This window comes from Loxodonta africana, chromosome 20, assembly GCF_030014295.1.
Source record: "Loxodonta africana isolate mLoxAfr1 chromosome 20, mLoxAfr1.hap2, whole genome shotgun sequence".
Taxonomy (NCBI): domain Eukaryota; kingdom Metazoa; phylum Chordata; class Mammalia; order Proboscidea; family Elephantidae; genus Loxodonta; species Loxodonta africana.
In genome coordinates, this window is record NC_087361.1 from 80,529,539 (window position 1) to 80,548,087 (window position 18,549).

An 18,549-nucleotide genomic window follows, 5' to 3' on the forward strand; every position below is an offset into this window, starting at 1 on the left:
AAGAGAAGAGAAAATAAAAGACTCGATTAGGATAGGGTGGGGTGGGTTAGGGTTCTGCAGAATAGGATAGTGTAGAATGGAGTAGAATGGTGTGGAATGGAGTCGAATGGAGTCGGACAGAGATGACTAGAGTAGAAAAGAGTGGAATAGAGCTGAAGAGCACCGAATAGGGCCAAATAGGGCCGAATCGAGCCGAATCAAGGCAAATTGCGTCGAATCGAGTCAAATCGACCATATTCGAGCTGAAAGTAGCCGAATGGAGCTGAAAAGAGCCAACTAGAGACAAACAAAATGAACCGAGCTAAATCGAGATAAAACACACCTGATCGCATCCCACTGCATCGAATTTCGTCCAATTCCATGAAATCCAACCAAAACCTGTCGAAACTCGTGGAATTTCACCGAATCCCTTTGAACTGTGTCTAAGAGGGTAGAATAGTATTGAATTGAATGAAATCGAATTAAATTGAATAGATTAGAGTAGTGTAGGTTAGGGAGGGATTCAGTGGGTAAGGCACAGTACAATTGAATAGAGCAGAACAGAAGAGAATACAAAGAGTAGAATGGAGTAGAGATGAGTAGAGTAGAATCGTCAGAGTGGAGTAGTGCAGAATATGGATGAAAAGACCCAGTTCAAGCCGAATCGAGTCGAGTGGAGAGGAAATGAGACGAATCGCGATGAATCGAATCGATTAGAATAGATTAGAGTAGGGTAGAACAGAATAGAATAGTGTAGAATGGAGTGGACTGGTGTGGAATGGAGTCGAATGGAGCCAAATAGAGACAAATATAGTAGAAAAGAGCTGAATAGAGCTCAATAAGTTTTAATCGAGCCTAATTATGCTGAATCGAGCAGAATTGAGGCGAATGGACCCGATTCAAGCCAAAGAGAGCTAAATGGAGCCGATTCAAGCCTAATCACATGGAATCGCGACGAAACGCATTGAATTGAATCGTATAGATTAGAGTAGAGGAGGGTAGGGTAGGAGAGGTTAGACTAGCACGGAACAGAATGCAATAGAAAGAATAAAATAGAATTAAGTAGAGTAGAGTAGAATAGAATAGAGTCAAATAGAGGTGAATAGACCGAAGAGCCGAAAAGAGCCGAACAGAGCTGAATACACCCGAATCGACCAAATTCGAGATGAATCGAGACGAATCATGTCGAATCGCATTGAAATGTGTCGAGCTGAATCAAATAGATTAGTGTAGGTGCAGGTAAGGTTAGGGTAGAGTACGGTCGAATCGAAGAGAACAGAAAGAATAGAGTGGAGTGGAGAGGAGTAGACTAGAGTCAAATAGAGTCGAATACTGCCGATCAGAGCTGAATAGAGCAGAAAAGAGCCGAGTAGAACTGAATCGAGTCTAATGGAGCAGAAAGGAGCTGAATCGAGCCGATAAGACCCGAATCAGCTCGAATCGCGTTCAAGTGTTTCGAATAGAATCGAACAGATTGCAGTAGGGTAAGCAAGGGTAGGGTAGGGTAGAATAGAATGTAGTAGAACAGAATAGAACAGAACAGAACTGAACTGAAAGAATAGAAGAGGGTCGAGTAGAGTATCAAAGACTAGAGTAGAATAGAGTCCAATATTGCCAAACAGAGCCAAATAGAGCTAAAATTAGCTGAACCGATAGAAATCAAGACGAATCACGCCGAATCCCTCAGAACCGTGCCGTATAGCGTCGAATCCCGTCGAATTGCATTGAATCCCAACAATTCAAGTCAAATCCAATCCAATCGATTCGAATTGACTACTACTCTAATAAAACACATTTTTCGTTTAGAGTAGGGTAGACTACTATGCAATATAACAGAGAATAGAGTAGGATGAAGTAGAATTCTGTAGAATGGAGTTGACTGGAGTCGAATGGAGTCAAATGGAGTTGAAAAGAGATAATAGAGTTGAGTAGAGTCTATTAAAGTCGAGTAGAGGCTATTAGAGCCGAATAGAGCCGAATCGAAGCTCTTCGAGACAAATGGGGATGAATGGAGTGGAATGGAGCCGATTTGAGCCAATCGCATTGAAATGCATGCGACTGAATCCAGCAACATATATTAGAGTACTTTATGATAGAATAGATTAGAATAGAATTGAACACGGTAGAACGGAATAGAAAGAACACAATAGAATGGAGTAGATAAAAGTAGAGTAGAGCAGAATAATGTAGAGGAGAGTAGCGTAGAATAGAGTCGAATCGAGCCGAATGGAGATGAAAGGAGACAAATTGCATGGAATCCCACCGAATCAATTACAGTAAATTAGAGTAGGGTAGAGTAGAATAGTGTAGAATGGAGTAGAATGGTGTGCAATGGAATTGAATGGAGTCGAATAGAGTAGAAAAGAGCCGAAAAGAGCCAAATAGTGCTGAATAGGTCCAAAGAGGGCCGAATCGAGCTCATTTGAGCCTAATGAATTCGAATCGAGCCAAATTCATTGAATCGAGTCTAATGGAGCTGAATCAAGCCGAATCTATTCTGTTCGAGCCAAGCGGACACGAATCGAACCGATTCGATCTGAATTGTGTCAAAATTCGTCAACTCAAATTGAATAGATTGGAGTAGGGGATGTTCGCGTATGGTAGGGTAGGGTAGACTAGAGTAGAATAGAATCAAACAGAATAGAATAGAACAGAACATTACAGAAAGAATACAGAAAAGAGTAGACTAGAGTATAGTAGAAGGGGAATAGAGTAGAATAGAGCCAAATCGAGCTGAATCACTTCAAAACGGGTCGAATCGAATCCAATCAAATGGAGTAGAATAGATTAGAGTTGGGATAGCATAGGGTACAGTACAGTGGAGTAGAATAGAACAGAACAGAATCGCAAACATACAATAGAATAGAAGAGAGTAGACTAGACTAGACTACAGAAGAGTAGACTAGAGTACAATAGCGTAGAGTAGCATCGAGTCGAATAGAGCTGAATGTAGCAGGATGGGGATAAAAGGAGATGAATCGCATCAGAGAGATTAGAGTCAATTAGAGTAGGGTAGGGTAGGGTAGAGCAGAATAGAGTCGAATTGTGTGGAATGAATAGAATGGAGTGAAATAGAGACGAATAGAGTAGAAAAGAGTGGAATCGAGCTGAATAGGGACGACAAAGGCTGAACAGAGCCGAATCAAGTGGAAACGAGGATAATCGAGCTGAATCGAGCTAATGGTGCTGAATCGAGCCGAATCGAGCAGCTTCGAGCATAGTCGCGTCCAATGGCATCGAAATGCTTTGAATCGAATCAAATCAAACAGATTAGAAGGGTTATGGCACCGGAGTTTCTGATAGGGTGGACTAGGGTAGACTAAGGTAGACTAGAGTAGAGTAGACAAGAGAAGGCTAGAGTAGTAGCCTAGACTAGTAACCCAGCCAAGTCAGCTAGAATAGTGGCATAGATCAGTAGCCTCGACAAGTAGCCTTGAATAGTACCCTTGTCTTGACAAGTACCCTGAATTAGGACCCCAAACTGGTACCCTTGCCTTAACTAGGAGCCATAACTAGTGCCCCTGCCTTAATTAGTACCCTGAACTAGTAGCCTTGCCTTAACTAGTGCCCTGCCTTATGTAGCAGCCCTAACAGTACCCTTGCCTTAACCGGTAGCCCTAACTAGGTGCCTTGCCTTAACTAGTAAACTGGCCTGACGAGTAACCCTAACTTGTACCCTTACCTTAACTAGTACCCCTAACTAGTAGCCTTGCCTTAACTAGTAAACTGGCCTGAACGAGTAACCCTATCTTGTAAACTTACCTTAACTAGTAGCCTTGCCTGAACCAGTCAACTGGCCTTAACTAGTCACCCTAACTTGTACCCGTACCTTAACATGTACCCCTAACTAGGACCGTTCTCTTAAACAGTAGCAATTTACAGTAACCTTGACTAAAACAGTACCCGCAACAAGGACTTGTGTCTGAACTAGGACCCTTCACTAGTACCCTGGCATTCACTAATACCCCTAACTAGTGAATCTTAGCTCAACTAGTAGCCTTATCTAGTGCCCTGGCTTCAACTAGTAGCCTGAACTAGTAACCTTGTGTTAATCATTACCCTTGCCATAACTAGTACCCTTATTAAGTACTCCCAATGACTAGGTGGGGTAGCATAGGGTAGGGTAGCATGCGGTGGAACAAAGAAAATAGAATAAAAAGAATAGAATGACATACTTCAGTGTAGGTTATGGTAGTGTATCATAGGATGAAATAGAGAAAATAGAAAAAGAGAATAGAATACCACAGAAGAGAAGAGAAAATAAAAGACTCGATTAGGATAGGGTGGGGTGGGTTAGGGTTCTGCAGAATAGGATAGTGTAGAATGGAGTAGAATGGTGTGGAATGGAGTCGAATGGAGTCGGACAGAGATGACTAGAGTAGAAAAGAGTGGAATAGAGCTGAAGAGCACCGAATAGGGCCAAATAGGGCCGAATCGAGCCGAATCAAGGCAAATTGCGTCGAATCGAGTCAAATCGACCATATTCGAGCTGAAAGTAGCCGAATGGAGCTGAAAAGAGCCAACTAGAGACAAACAAAATGAACCGAGCTAAATCGAGATAAAACACACCTGATCGCATCCCACTGCATCGAATTTCGTCCAATTCCATGAAATCCAACCAAAACCTGTCGAAACTCGTGGAATTTCACCGAATCCCTTTGAACTGTGTCTAAGAGGGTAGAATAGTATTGAATTGAATGAAATCGAATGAAATTGAATAGATTAGAGTAGTGTAGGTTAGGGAGGGATTCAGTGGGTAAGGCACAGTACAATTGAATAGAGCAGAACAGAAGAGAATACAAAGAGTAGAATGGAGTAGAGATGAGTAGAGTAGAATCGTCAGAGTGGAGTAGTGCAGAATATGGATGAAAAGACCCAGTTCAAGCCGAATCGAGTCGAGTGGAGAGGAAATGAGACGAATCGCGATGAATCGAATCGATTAGAATAGATTAGAGTAGGGTAGAACAGAATAGAATAGTGTAGAATGGAGTGGACTGGTGTGGAATGGAGTCGAATGGAGCCAAATAGAGACAAATATAGTAGAAAAGAGCTGAATAGAGCTCAATAAGTTTTAATCGAGCCTAATTATGCTGAATCGAGCAGAATTGAGGCGAATGGACCCGATTCAAGCCAAAGAGAGCTAAATGGAGCCGATTCAAGCCTAATCACATGGAATCGCGACGAAACGCATTGAATTGAATCGTATAGATTAGAGTAGAGGAGGGTAGGGTAGGAGAGGTTAGACTAGCACGGAACAGAATGCAATAGAAAGAATAAAATAGAATTAAGTAGAGTAGAGTAGAATAGAATAGAGTCAAATAGAGGTGAATAGACCGAATAGCCGAAAAGAGCCGAACAGAGCTGAATACACCCGAATCGACCAAATTCGAGATGAATCGAGACGAATCATGTCGAATCGCATTGAAATGTGTCGAGCTGAATCAAATAGATTAGTGTAGGTGCAGGTAAGGTTAGGGTAGAGTACGGTCGAATCGAAGAGAACAGAAAGAATAGAGTGGAGTGGAGAGGAGTAGACTAGAGTCAAATAGAGTCGAATACTGCCGATCAGAGCTGAATAGAGCAGAAAAGAGCCGAGTAGAACTGAATCGAGTCTAATGGAGCAGAAAGGAGCTGAATCGAGCCGATAAGACCCGAATCAGCTCGAATCGCGTTCAAGTGTTTCGAATAGAATCGAACAGATTGCAGTAGGGTAAGCAAGGGTAGGGTAGGGTAGAATAGAATGTAGTAGAACAGAATAGAACAGAACAGAACTGAACTGAAAGAATAGAAGAGGGTCGAGTAGAGTATCAAAGACTAGAGTAGAATAGAGTCCAATATTGCCAAACAGAGCCAAATAGAGCTAAAATTAGCTGAACCGATAGAAATCAAGACGAATCACGCCGAATCCCTCAGAACCGTGCCGTATAGCGTCGAATCCCGTCGAATTGCATTGAATCCCAACAATTCAAGTCAAATCCAATCCAATCGATTCGAATTGACTACTACTCTAATAAAACACATTTTTCGTTTAGAGTAGGGTAGACTACTATGCAATATAACAGAGAATAGAGTAGGATGAAGTAGAATTCTGTAGAATGGAGTTGACTGGAGTCGAATGGAGTCAAATGGAGTTGAAAAGAGATAATAGAGTTGAGTAGAGTCTATTAAAGTCGAGTAGAGGCTATTAGAGCCGAATAGAGCCGAATCGAAGCTCTTCGAGACAAATGGGGATGAATGGAGTGGAATGGAGCCGATTTGAGCCAATCGCATTGAAATGCATGCAACTGAATCCAGCAACATATATTAGAGTACTTTATGATAGAATAGATTAGAATAGAATTGAACACGGTAGAACGGAATAGAAAGAACACAATAGAATGGAGTAGATAAAAGTAGAGTAGAGCAGAATAATGTAGAGGAGAGTAGCGTAGAATAGAGTCGAATCGAGCCGAATGGAGATGAAAGGAGACAAATTGCATGGAATCCCACCGAATCAATTACAGTAAATTAGAGTAGGGTAGAGTAGAATAGTGTAGAATGGAGTAGAATGGTGTGCAATGGAATTGAATGGAGTCGAATAGAGTAGAAAAGAGCCGAAAAGAGCCAAATAGTGCTGAATAGGTCCAAAGAGGGCCGAATCGAGCTCATTTGAACCTAATGAATTCGAATCGAGCCAAATTCATTGAATCGAGTCTAATGGAGCTGAATCAAGCCGAATCTATTCTGTTCGAGCCAAGCGGACACGAATCGAACCGATTCGATCTGAATTGTGTCAAAATTCGTCAACTCAAATTGAATAGATTGGAGTAGGGGATGTTCGCGTATGGTAGGGTAGGGTAGACTAGAGTAGAATAGAATCAAACAGAATAGAATAGAAGAGAACATTACAGAAAGAATACAGAAAAGAGTAGACTAGAGTATAGTAGAAGGGGAATAGAGTAGAATAGAGCCAAATCGAGCTGAATCACTTCAAAATGGGTCGAATCGAATCCAATCAAATGGAGTAGAATAGATTAGAGTTGGGATAGCATAGGGTACAGTACAGTGGAGTAGAATAGAACAGAACAGAATCGCAAACATACAATAGAATAGAAGAGAGTAGACTAGACTAGACTACAGAAGAGTAGACTAGAGTACAATAGAGTAGAGTAGCATCGAGTCGAATAGAGCTGAATATAGCAGGATGGGGATAAAAGGAGATGAATCGCATCAGAGAGATTAGAGTCAATTAGAGTAGGGTAGGGTAGGGTAGAGCAGAATAGAGTCGAATTGTGTGGAATGAATAGAATGGAGTGAAATAGAGACGAATAGAGTAGAAAAGAGTGGAATCGAGCTGAATAGGGACGACAAAGGCTGAACAGAGCCGAATCAAGTGGAAACGAGGATAATCGAGCTGAATCGAGCTAATGGTGCTGAATCGAGCCGAATCGAGCAGCTTCGAGCATAGTCGCGTCCAATGGCATCGAAATGCTTTGAATCGAATCAAATCAAACAGATTGAAGGGTTATGGCACCGGAGTTTCTGATAGGGTGGACTAGGGTAGACTAAGGTAGACTAGAGTAGAGTAGACAAGAGAAGGCTAGAGTAGTAGCCTAGACTAGTAACCCAGCCAAGTCAGCTAGAATAGTGGCATAGATCAGTAGCCTCGACAAGTAGCCTTGAATAGTACCCTTGTCTTGACAAGTACCCTGAATTAGGACCCCAAACTGGTACCCTTGCCTTAACTAGGAGCCATAACTAGTGCCCCTGCCTTAATTAGTACCCTGAACTAGTAGCCTTGCCTTAACTAGTGCCCTGCCTTATGTAGCAGCCCTAACAGTACCCTTGCCTTAACCGGTAGCCCAAACTAGGTGCCTTGCCTTAACTAGTAAACTGGCCTGACGAGTAACCCTAACTTGTACCCTTACCTTAACTAGTACCCCTAACTAGTAGCCTTGCCTTAACTAGTAAACTGGCCTGAACGAGTAACCCTATCTTGTAAACTTACCTTAACTAGTAGCCTTGCCTGAACCAGTCAACTGGCCTTAACTAGTCACCCTAACTTGTACCCGTACCTTAACATGTACCCCTAACTAGGACCGTTCTCTTAAACAGTAGCAATTTACAGTAACCTTGACTAAAACAGTACCCGCAACAAGGACTTGTGTCTGAACTAGGACCCTTCACTAGTACCCTGGCATTCACTAATACCCCTAACTAGTGAATCTTAGCTCAACTAGTAGCCTTATCTAGTGCCCTGGCTTCAACTAGTAGCCTGAACTAGTAACCTTGTGTTAATCATTACCCTTGCCATAACTAGTACCCTTATTAAGTACTCCCAATGACTAGGTGGGGTAGCATAGGGTAGGGTAGCATGCGGTGGAACAAAGAAAATAGAATAAAAAGAATAGAATGACATACTTCAGTGTAGGTTATGGTAGTGTATCATAGGATGAAATAGAGAAAATAGAAAAAGAGAATAGAATACCACAGAAGAGAAGAGAAAATAAAAGACTCGATTAGGATAGGGTGGGGTGGGTTAGGGTTCTGCAGAATAGGATAGTGTAGAATGGAGTAGAATGGTGTGGAATGGAGTCGAATGGAGTCGGACAGAGATGACTAGAGTAGAAAAGAGTGGAATAGAGCTGAAGAGCACCGAATAGGGCCAAATAGGGCCGAATCGAGCCGAATCAAGGCAAATTGCGTCGAATCGAGTCAAATCGACCATATTCGAGCTGAAAGTAGCCGAATGGAGCTGAAAAGAGCCAACTAGAGACAAACAAAATGAACCGAGCTAAATCGAGATAAAACACACCTGATCGCATCCCACTGCATCGAATTTCGTCCAATTCCATGAAATCCAACCAAAACCTGTCGAAACTCGTGGAATTTCACCGAATCCCTTTGAACTGTGTCTAAGAGGGTAGAATAGTATTGAATTGAATGAAATCGAATGAAATTGAATAGATTAGAGTAGTGTAGGTTAGGGAGGGATTCAGTGGGTAAGGCACAGTACAATTGAATAGAGCAGAACAGAAGAGAATACAAAGAGTAGAATGGAGTAGAGATGAGTAGAGTAGAATCGTCAGAGTGGAGTAGTGCAGAATATGGATGAAAAGACCCAGTTCAAGCCGAATCGAGTCGAGTGGAGAGGAAATGAGACGAATCGCGATGAATCGAATCGATTAGAATAGATTAGAGTAGGGTAGAACAGAATAGAATAGTGTAGAATGGAGTGGACTGGTGTGGAATGGAGTCGAATGGAGCCAAATAGAGACAAATATAGTAGAAAAGAGCTGAATAGAGCTCAATAAGTTTTAATCGAGCCTAATTATGCTGAATCGAGCAGAATTGAGGCGAATGGACCCGATTCAAGCCAAAGAGAGCTAAATGGAGCCGATTCAAGCCTAATCACATGGAATCGCGACGAAACGCATTGAATTGAATCGTATAGATTAGAGTAGAGGAGGGTAGGGTAGGAGAGGTTAGACTAGCACGGAACAGAATGCAATAGAAAGAATAAAATAGAATTAAGTAGAGTAGAGTAGAATAGAATAGAGTCAAATAGAGGTGAATAGACCGAAGAGCCGAAAAGAGCCGAACAGAGCTGAATACACCCGAATCGACCAAATTCGAGATGAATCGAGACGAATCATGTCGAATCGCATTGAAATGTGTCGAGCTGAATCAAATAGATTAGTGTAGGTGCAGGTAAGGTTAGGGTAGAGTACGGTCGAATCGAAGAGAACAGAAAGAATAGAGTGGAGTGGAGAGGAGTAGACTAGAGTCAAATAGAGTCGAATACTGCCGATCAGAGCTGAATAGAGCAGAAAAGAGCCGAGTAGAACTGAATCGAGTCTAATGGAGCAGAAAGGAGCTGAATCGAGCCGATAAGACCCGAATCAGCTCGAATCGCGTTCAAGTGTTTCGAATAGAATCGAACAGATTGCAGTAGGGTAAGCAAGGGTAGGGTAGGGTAGAATAGAATGTAGTAGAACAGAATAGAACAGAACAGAACTGAACTGAAAGAATAGAAGAGGGTCGAGTAGAGTATCAAAGACTAGAGTAGAATAGAGTCCAATATTGCCAAACAGAGCCAAATAGAGCTAAAATTAGCTGAACCGATAGAAATCAAGACGAATCACGCCGAATCCCTCAGAACCGTGCCGTATAGCGTCGAATCCCGTCGAATTGCATTGAATCCCAACAATTCAAGTCAAATCCAATCCAATCGATTCGAATTGACTACTACTCTAATAAAACACATTTTTCGTTTAGAGTAGGGTAGACTACTATGCAATATAACAGAGAATAGAGTAGGATGAAGTAGAATTCTGTAGAATGGAGTTGACTGGAGTCGAATGGAGTCAAATGGAGTTGAAAAGAGATAATAGAGTTGAGTAGAGTCTATTAAAGTCGAGTAGAGGCTATTAGAGCCGAATAGAGCCGAATCGAAGCTCTTCGAGACAAATGGGGATGAATGGAGTGGAATGGAGCCGATTTGAGCCAATCGCATTGAAATGAATGCAACTGAATCCAGCAACATATATTAGAGTACTTTATGATAGAATAGATTAGAATAGAATTGAACACGGTAGAACGGAATAGAAAGAACACAATAGAATGGAGTAGATAAAAGTAGAGTAGAGCAGAATAATGTAGAGGAGAGTAGCGTAGAATAGAGTCGAATCGAGCCGAATGGAGATGAAAGGAGACAAATTGCATGGAATCCCACCGAATCAATTACAGTAAATTAGAGTAGGGTAGAGTAGAATAGTGTAGAATGGAGTAGAATGGTGTGCAATGGAATTGAATGGAGTCGAATAGAGTAGAAAAGAGCCGAATAGAGCCAAATAGTGCTGAATAGGTCCAAAGAGGGCCGAATCGAGCTCATTTGAGCCTAATGAATTCGAATCGAGCCAAATTCATTGAATCGAGTCTAATGGAGCTGAATCAAGCCGAATCTATTCTGTTCGAGCCAAGCGGACACGAATCGAACCGATTCGATCTGAATTGTGTCAAAATTCGTCAACTCAAATTGAATAGATTGGAGTAGGGGATGTTCGCGTATGGTAGGGTAGGGTAGACTAGAGTAGAATAGAATCAAACAGAATAGAATAGAACAGAACATTACAGAAAGAATACAGAAAAGAGTAGACTAGAGTATAGTAGAAGGGGAATGGAGTAGAATAGAGCCAAATCGAGCTGAATCACTTCAAAATGGGTCGAATCGAATCCAATCAAATGGCGTAGATTAGATTAGAGTTGGGATAGCATAGGGTACAGTACAGTGGAGTAGAATAGAACAGAACAGAATCGCAAACATACAATAGAATAGAAGAGAGTAGACTAGACTAGACTACAGAAGAGTAGACTAGAGTACAATAGAGTAGAGTAGCATCGAGTCGAATAGAGCTGAATGTAGCAGGATGGGGATAAAAGGAGATGAATCGCATCAGAGAGATTAGAGTCAATTAGAGTAGGGTAGGGTAGGGTAGAGCAGAATAGAGTCGAATTGTGTGGAATGAATAGAATGGAGTGAAATAGAGACGAATAGAGTAGAAAAGAGTGGAATCGAGCTGAATAGGGACGACAAAGGCTGAACAGAGCCGAATCAAGTGGAAACGAGGATAATCGAGCTGAATCGAGCTAATGGTGCTGAATCGAGCCGAATCGAGCAGCTTCCAGCATAGTCGCGTCCAATGGCATCGAAATGCTTTGAATCGAATCAAATCAAACAGATTAGAAGGGTTATGGCACCGGAGTTTCTGATAGGGTGGACTAGGGTAGACTAAGGTAGACTAGAGTAGAGTAGACAAGAGAAGGCTAGAGTAGTAGCCTAGACTAGTAACCCAGCCAAGTCAGCTAGAATAGTGGCATAGATCAGTAGCCTCGACAAGTAGCCTTGAATAGTACCCTTGTCTTGACAAGTACCCTGAATTAGGACCCCAAACTGGTACCCTTGCCTTAACTAGGAGCCATAACTAGTGCCCCTGCCTTAATTAGTACCCTGAACTAGTAGCCTTGCCTTAACTAGTGCCCTGCCTTATGTAGCAGCCCTAACAGTACCCTTGCCTTAACCGGTAGCCCTAACTAGGTGCCTTGCCTTAACTAGTAAACTGGCCTGACGAGTAACCCTAACTTGTACCCTTACCTTAACTAGTACCCCTAACTAGTCGCCTTGCCTTAACTAGTAAACTGGCCTGAACGAGTAACCCTATCTTGTAAACTTGCCTTAACTAGTAGCCTTGCCTGAACCAGTCAACTGGCCTTAACTAGTCACCCTAACTTGTACCCGTACCTTAACATGTACCCCTAACTAGGACCCTTCTCTTAAACAGTAGCAATTTACAGTAACCTTGACTAAAACAGTACCCGCAACAAGGACTTGTGTCTGAACTAGGACCCTTCACTAGTACCCTGGCATTCACTAATACCCCTAACTAGTGAATCTTAGCTCAACTAGTAGCCTTATCTAGTGCCCTGGCTTCAACTAGTAGCCTGAACTAGTAACCTTGTGTTAATCATTACCCTTGCCATAACTAGTACCCTTAATTAGTACCCTTATGAAGTACTCCCAATGACTAGGTGGGGTAGCATAGGGTAGGGTAGCATGCGGTGGAACAAAGAAAATAGAATAAAAAGAATAGAATGACATACTTCAGTGTAGGTTATGGTAGTGTATCATAGGATGAAATAGAGAAAATAGAAAAAGAGAATAGAATACCACAGAAGAGAAGAGAAAATAAAAGACTCGATTAGGATAGGGTGGGGTGGGTTAGGGTTCTGCAGAATAGGATAGTGTAGAATGGAGTAGAATGGTGTGGAATGGAGTCGAATGGAATCGGACAGAGATGACTAGAGTAGAAAAGAGTGGAATAGAGCTGAAGAGCACCGAATAGGGCCAAATAGGGCCAAATCGAGCCGAATCAAGGCAAATTGCGTCGAATCGAGTCAAATCGACCATATTCGAGCTGAAAGTAGCCGAATGGAGCTGAAAAGAGCCAACTAGAGACAAACAAAATGAACCGAGCTAAATCGAGATAAAACACACCTGATCGCATCCCACTGCATCGAATTCCGTCCAATTCCATGAAATCCAACCAAAACCTGTCGAAACTCCTGGAATTTCACCAAATCCCTTTGAACTGTGTCTAAGAGGGTAGAATAGTATTGAATTGAATGAAATCAAATTAAATTGAATAGATTAGAGTAGTGTAGGTTAGGGAGGGATTCAGTGGGTAAGGCACAGTACAATTGAATAGAGCAGAACAGAAGAGAATACAAAGAGTAGAATGGAGTAGAGATGAGTAGAGTAGAATCGTCAGAGTGGAGTAGTGCAGAATATGGATGAAAAGACCCAGTTCAAGCCGAATCGAGTCGAGTGGAGAGGAAATGAGACGAATCGCGATGAATCGAATCGATTAGAATAGATTAGAGTAGGGTAGAACAGAATAGAATAGTGTAGAATGGAATGGACTGGTGTGGAATGGAGTCGAATGGAGCCAAATAGAGACAAATATAGTAGAAAAGAGCTGAATAGAGCTCAATAAGTTTTAATCGAGCCTAATTATGCTGAATCGAGCAGAATTGAGGCGAATTGACCCGATTCAAGCCAAAGAGAGCTAAATGGAGCCGATTCAAGCCTAATCACATGGAATCGCGACGAAACGCATTGAATTGAATCGTATAGATTAGAGTAGAGGAGGGTAGGGTAGGAGAGGTTAGACTAGCACGGAACAGAATGCAAGAGAAAGAATAAAATAGAATTAAGTAGAGTAGAGTAGAATAGAGTAGAGTCAAATAGAGGTGAATAGACCGAAGAGCCGAAGAGAGCCGAACAGAGCTGAATACACCCGAATCGACCAAATTCGAGATGAATCGAGACGAATCATGTCGAATCGCATTGAAATGTGTCGAGCTGAATCAAATAGATTAGTGTAGGTGCAGGTAAGGTTAGGGTAGAGTACGGTCGAATCGAAGAGAACAGAAAGAATAGAGTGGAGTGGAGAGGAGTAGACTAGAGTCAAATAGAGTCGAATACTGCCGATCAGAGCTGAATAGAGCAGAAAAGAGCCGAGTAGAACTGAATCGAGTCTAATGGAGCAGAAAGGAGCTGAATCGAGCCGATACGACCCGAATCAGCTCGAATCGCGTTCAAGTGTTTCGAATAGAATCGAACAGATTACAGTAGGGTAAGAAAGGGTAGGGTAGGGCAGAATAGAATGTAGTAGAACAGAATAGAACAGAACAGAACTGAACTGAAAGAATAGAAGAGGGTCGAGTAGAGTATCAAAGACTAGAGTAGAATAGAGTCCAATATTGCCAAACAGAGCCAAATAGAGCTAAAATTAGCTGAATCGATAGAAATCAAGACGAATCACGCCGAATTCCTCAGAACCGTGCCGTATAGCGTCGAATCCCGTCGAATTGCATTGAATCCCAACAATTCAAGTCAAATCCAATCCAATCGATTCGAATTGACTACTACTCTAATAAAACACATTTTTCGTTTAGAGTAGGGTAGACTACTATGCAATATAACAGAGAATAGAGTAGGATGAAGTAGAATTCTGTAGAATGGAGTTGACTGGAGTCGAATGGAGTCAAATGGAGTTGAAAAGAGATAATAGAGTTGAGTAGAGTCTAATAAAGACGAGTAGAGGCTATTAGAGCCGAATAGAGCCGAATCGAAGCTCTTCGAGACAAATGGGGATGAATGGAGTGGAATGGAGCCGATTTGAGCCAATCGCATTGAAATGCATGCGACTGAATCCAGCAACATATATTAGAGTACTTTATGATAGAATAGATTAGAATAGAATTGAACACGGTAGAACGGAATAGAAAGAACACAATAGAATGGAGTAGATAAAAGTAGAGTAGAGCAGAATAATGTAGAGGAGAGTAGCGTAGAATAGAGTCGAATCGAGCCGAATGGAGATGAAAGGAGACAAATTGCATGGAATCCCACCGAATCAATTACAGTAAATTAGAGTAGGGTAGAGTAGAATAGTGTAGAATGGAGTAGAATGGTGTGCAATGGAATTGAATGGAGTCGAATAGAGTAGAAAAGAGCCGAATAGAGCCAAATAGTGCTGAATAGGTCCAAAGAGGGCCGAATCGAGCTCATTTGAGCCTAATGAATTCGAATCGAGCCAAATTCATTGAATCGAGTCTAATGGAGCTGAATCAAGCCGAATCTATTCTGTTCGAGCCAAGCGGACACGAATCGAACCGATTCGATCTGAATTGTGTCAAAATTCGTCAACTCAAATTGAATAGATTGGAGTAGGGGATGTTCGCGTATGGTAGGGTAGGGTAGACTAGAGTAGAATAGAATCAAACAGAATAGAATAGAACAGAACATTACAGAAAGAATACAGAAAAGAGTAGACTAGAGTATAGTAGAAGGGGAATAGAGTAGAATAGAGCCAAATCGAGCTGAATCACTTCAAAACGGGTCGAATCGAATCCAATCAAATGGAGTAGAATAGATTAGAGTTGGGATAGCATAGGGTACAGTACAGTGGAGTAGAATAGAACAGAACAGAATCGCAAACATACAATAGAATAGAAGAGAGTAGACTAGACTAGACTACAGAAGAGTAGACTAGAGTACGATAGCGTAGAGTAGCATCGAGTCGAATAGAGCTGAATGTAGCAGGATGGGGATAAAAGGAGATGAATCGCATCAGAGAGATTAGAGTCAATTAGAGTAGGGTAGGGTAGGGTAGAGCAGAATAGAGTCGAATTGTGTGGAATGAATAGAATGGAGTGAAATAGAGACGAATAGAGTAGAAAAGAGTGGAATCGAGCTGAATAGGGACGACAAAGGCTGAACAGAGCCGAATCAAGTGGAAACGAGGATAATCGAGCTGAATCGAGCTAATGGTGCTGAATCGAGCCGAATCGAGCAGCTTCGAGCATAGTCGTGTCCAGTGGCATCGAAATGCTTTGAATCGAATCAAATCAAACAGATTAGAAGGGTTATGGCACCGGAGTTTCTGATAGGGTGGACTAGGGTAGACTAAGGTAGACTAGAGTAGAGTAGACAAGAGAAGGCTAGAGTAGTAGCCTAGACTAGTAACCCAGCCAAGTCAGCTAGAATAGTGGCATAGATCAGTAGCCTCGACAAGTAGCCTTGAATAGTACCCTTGTCTTGACAAGTACCCTGAATTAGGACCCCAAACTGGTACCCTTGCCTTAACTAGGAGCCAGAACTAGTGCCCCTGCCTTAATTAGTACCCTGAACTAGTAGCCTTGCCTTAACTAGTGCCCTGCCTTATGTAGCAGCCCTAACAGTACCCTTGCCTTAACCGGTAGCCCTAACTAGGTGCCTTGCCTTCACTAGTAAACTGGCCTGACGAGTAACCCTAACTTGTACCCTTACCTTAACTAGTACCCCTAACTAGTCGCCTTGCCTTAACTAGTAAACTGGCCTGAACGAGTAACCCTATCTTGTAAACTTACCTTAACTAGTAGCCTTGCCTGAACCAGTCAACTGGCCTTAACTAGTCACCCTAACTTGTACCCTTACCTTAACATGTACCCCTAACTAGGACCCTTCTCTTAAACAGTAGCAATTTACAGTAACCTTGACTAAAACAGTACCCTCAACAAGGACTTGTGTCTGAACTAGGACCCTTCACTAGTACCCTGGCATTCACTAATACCCCTAACTAGTGAATCTTAGCTCAACTAGTAGCCTTATCTAGTGCCCTGGCTTCAACTAGTAGCCTGAACTAGTAACCTTGTGTTAATCATTACCCTTGCCATAACTAGTACCCTTAATTAGTACCCTTATTAAGTACTCCCAATGACTAGGTGGGGTAGCATAGGGTAGGGTAGCATGCGGTGGAACAAAGAAAATAGAATAAAAAGAATAGAATGACATACTTCAGTGTAGGTTATGGTAGTGTATCATAGGATGAAATAGAGAAAATAGAAAAAGAGAATAGAATACCACAGAAGAGAAGAGAAAATAAAAGACTCGATTAGGATAGGGTGGGGTGGGTTAGGGTTCTGCAGAATAGGATAGTGTAGAATGGAGTAGAATGGTGTGGAATGGAGTCGAATGGAGTCGGACAGAGATGACTAGAGTAGAAAAGAGTGGAATAGAGCTGAAGAGCACCGAATAGGGCCAAATAGGGCCGAATCGAGCCGAATCAAGGCAAATTGCGTCGAATCGAGTCAAATCGACCATATTCGAGCTGAAAGTAGCCGAATGGAGCTGAAAAGAGCCAACTAGAGACAAACAAAATGAACCGAGCTAAATCGAGATAAAACACACCTGATCGCATCCCACTGCATCGAATTTCGTCCAATTCCATGAAATCCAACCAAAACCTGTCGAAACTCGTGGAATTTCACCGAATCCCTTTGAACTGTGTCTAAGAGGGTAGAATAGTATTGAATTGAATGAAATCGAATTAAATTGAATAGATTAGAGTAGTGTAGGTTAGGGAGGGATTCAGTGGGTAAGGCACAGTACAATTGAATAGAGCAGAACAGAAGAGAATACAAAGAGTAGAATGGAGTAGAGATGAGTAGAGTAGAATCGTCAGAGTGGAGTAGTGCAGAATATGGATGAAAAGACCCAGTTCAAGCCGAATCGAGTCGAGTGGAGAGGAAATGAGACGAATCGCGATGAATCGAATCGATTAGAATAGATTAGAGTAGGGTAGAACAGAATAGAATAGTGTAGAATGGAGTGGACTGGTGTGGAATGGAGTCGAATGGAGCCAAATAGAGACAAATATAGTAGAAAAGAGCTGAATAGAGCTCAATAAGTTTTAATCGAGCCTAATTATGCTGAATCGAGCAGAATTGAGGCGAATTGACCCGATTCAAGCCAAAGAGAGCTAAATGGAGCCGATTCAAGCCTAATCACATGGAATCGCGACGAAACGCATTGAATTGAATCGTATAGATTAGAGTAGAGGAGGGTAGGGTAGGAGAGGTTAGACTAGCACGGAACAGAATGCAATAGAAAGAATGAAATAGAATTAAGTAGAGTAGAGTAGAATAGAATAGAGTCAAATAGAGGTGAATAGACCGAATAGCCGAAAAGAGCCGAACAGAGCTGAATACACCCGAATCGACCAAATTCGAGATGAATCGAGACGAATCATGTCGAATCGCATTGAAATGTGTCGAGCTGAATCAAATAGATTAGTGTAGGTGCAGGTAAGGTTAGGGTAGAGTACGGTCGAATCGAAGAGAACAGAAAGAATAGAGTGGAGTGGAGAGGAGTAGACTAGAGTCAAATAGAGTCGAATACTGCCGATCAGAGCTGAATAGAGCAGAAAAGAGCCGAGTAGAACTGAATCGAGTCTAATGGAGCAGAAAGGAGCTGAATCGAGCCGATACGACCCGAATCAGCTCGAATCGCGTTCAAGTGTTTCGAATAGAATCGAACAGCTTGCAGTAGGGTAAGCAAGGGTAGGGTAGGGCAGAATAGAATGTAGTAGAACAGAATAGAACAGAACAGAACTGAACTGAAAGAATAGAAGAGGGTCGAGTAGAGTATCAAAGACTAGAGTAGAATAGAGTCCAATATTGCCAAACAGAGCCAAATAGAGCTAAAAT